The sequence below is a fragment of the Lontra canadensis genome, unplaced genomic scaffold (genome assembly GCF_010015895.1).
Source record: "Lontra canadensis isolate GAN:19392208 unplaced genomic scaffold, GSC_riverotter_1.0 scaffold35, whole genome shotgun sequence".
Classification (NCBI taxonomy): Eukaryota; Metazoa; Chordata; class Mammalia; order Carnivora; family Mustelidae; genus Lontra; species Lontra canadensis.
Genome location: NW_022631029.1, coordinates 7,111,126 through 7,113,704, shown reverse-complemented (window position 1 = coordinate 7,113,704; position 2,579 = coordinate 7,111,126).

The following is a 2,579-nucleotide window of genomic DNA, read 5'->3' as shown; positions in this document are numbered from 1 at the left end:
CATGGCGTCTGGTGTGTGGGCTCAGCCCAGCCCCTCCCCCTGGTAGGAGGTGGCAGCCTGCCTGGCAGGCCCTGGAGGGAGCTGGGATCTGTACCCTGGGTCGCGTGTGTGTGGGGGGGGCGGTTCTCGTCACCCCCACATGAGGCTGTAGCGCGAACCCCATCCAGGATGGGCTGGGGAGCTTGCAACCCGAGGCGGGGCGCTGGGGGCCGGTCTGAGTCCCATCAGGGGCCCTGCCTTGTCTGTAGCACAGATGCTCTCAGGCCGCCATCCTGTTGTCTTGTCATCTGGGAGGAACTGGAGAGGAGGACACTAGTACAGGTGACTCCAGGCACAGTGGGTCTTAGGCCGCTTCTCCATACTCCTGCTTCCTGGCTCCCCACACCCTTCTTGCCTGGGACGTTAGAAGGGGCTCCTGGATACTCCAGGCATCCGGGGTGGGGGGCTTGACCCAACCGTCTGCCTGTGTGAAGGCCACCTTGGGTGGTGATTCCTGATTCACAGCTGGAGGTGAGCGTTGAGACTGTCCCGGTCGGGTCTTGTGTTGCTGGCTGGGCCTGTCCGTCTGGGGCTCGATGCCCCTTTGACTCAGACTACTTTTGGCCTCGGCAGGAGGCCAGCCTGCCAAATAGAAACGCCCTTAAATCTTGACAAGGCTCTCCCCCTTGGCTCTCCACTTACTCCCCGAGCCCAGAGACCCCCCCAGGCTCTCTTCCCTTCTGACCAGAATCCCCACTTCCCACTCGGGTCTTCACAGAGTTTGAAGAGACTGAGGCTGATAGGATTCCAAGAGGAGTCCCTTCCTTTCCTCTCAGTGGCCCTAAAGCCATCTCAGAGTCCTTGCCCCTGAGACAGCGGGAGCCATGCTGATCTGTCTGTGCCCACTGTGGTCACAGCTGCTGTTCTCTGCCCTGAAGCCACTCACTCCCCACTTCCGCTCCTCAGAGAGGTCAGCAGTCAGGCCCCATCCTCTGGGAGCCTGGGAGCTTCGGTGCTTCAGAATGAGGAAACCAGTGCCTGTGTGCCCGGGAGGGCTGAGCATTGAACGCGCTCTGAGTTGTTTACTTCACGTCTCAGCCTTCTCAGAACGTTGTTCTAGATAAAGCAGAGAATGAAAAGAGAATGAAAACGTACTGTGATAACGTAGGAATGTCTTATAAGTCCTCACTCCGACACCACAGCTGAGAACGGAGAGCTCCAACAGCTCTGCAATTGCTCGCTTGGGTCTGGCCCCATTTCAGCATCACACGCTTGTCAGCCAGACTGACCAGCGTCTTCCTATGTTTCCAATCAAGGTGGCAAACGCGTACTCTCGTGGCTTGGTATCTCACACAATCGTGTTAGTGTACAATGGACCCTGTTTCTTGCCTGGGGCGCCTTCAGGGGTTTTAGGAAGTGACTTGCCTTCCTACATGAACTTTCTCCAATTTAAATACTGGAATAATTGTCCAGGCAAGATCTGGGAGTTTTGATGACTTTTTTGGCATTTAAAGAACTGTGCTCAATGGTGTAATAACCGAATTTGTGCTGATAAATGGTGGTATCATCTTGGAAGCCACTTGAAACCTTGGGAGTGGGCAGAAGGACTCCGGATCCTCCTGGGCAGCGCTGACAGATGGCTGTCGGCTGTGCTGGGGGTCACAGGGTGGGCCTTGGCTGCCCCAGGCTTCTGGTTGGGCGCTGACACTGGGGTATCCGGTATCTCTTCACCTCCCAGCTTCTCCTTAGGATAACACATTTCAGAATAAATTCAAACCCAAACCTTCTGGTACTGCTCCATGGATATCCCTTTGAAAGTGTCCTGTTTTAATTAAGGATGGTGGCTTATCCCATTGCAAATGTTTACCGGAAATCTAAGGCAAAGATAACATCTTGGTATTTGAAAGGAATTTGTTCCATGATTGCAGTTTGGGGGTTTTAAGTGTTTAGATTACTTGGCTGATATGTGTACTTGAAGCAGAATGATCTTTGGGCTGTCCCAGCAGCCACAGGTCTAGGAGCGGGCGGGAGGGTGTGGGGACTGGACCCCTGGGGAACTTGGGGACTTGGGATGGTGGTGTACTGCCACCTTCTGGTCACAGTGTGGGATTTGATCAGAAGCTGTTACGGGTATTTCTGTGTCTGGAGCTCTTTACAAATCACAGCAATGATAACTTAGTAGTGCTGGGGCTCAGGAGGTAACCTTGCCTTGTCTCTGACCTCTGGTTTAGATGTGAGATACATGTTAGGAAGTAGCTGAGTCCTGTAACAGTGAGTGGATTAGTGCAGAAAACAAACTTGAGTGTTTCAACAGAAGATCAATCACCAAAGTGTTGGGAAAGCAAAGCAGAGGTTAGTGACCACTGAAGCCTTTTCACCCCTAAACTGGCAGGGGCACAACCCTGTAACGGGCCCATGGGATGCGCCGGGGCTGGGTGCTCACTGATACTATAGGAACCCGGTAACTGACTTCCCGGCCAGGCACCTACTATGAAAATGCCACAACTCCCAAATTCATCTCTTTCCCACAATCTCAGGCCAGGAAGGCTGGAGACCTGGATTCTAGTTTGAGTTTCACTTCCCCTGACTTGCTGGGCCTC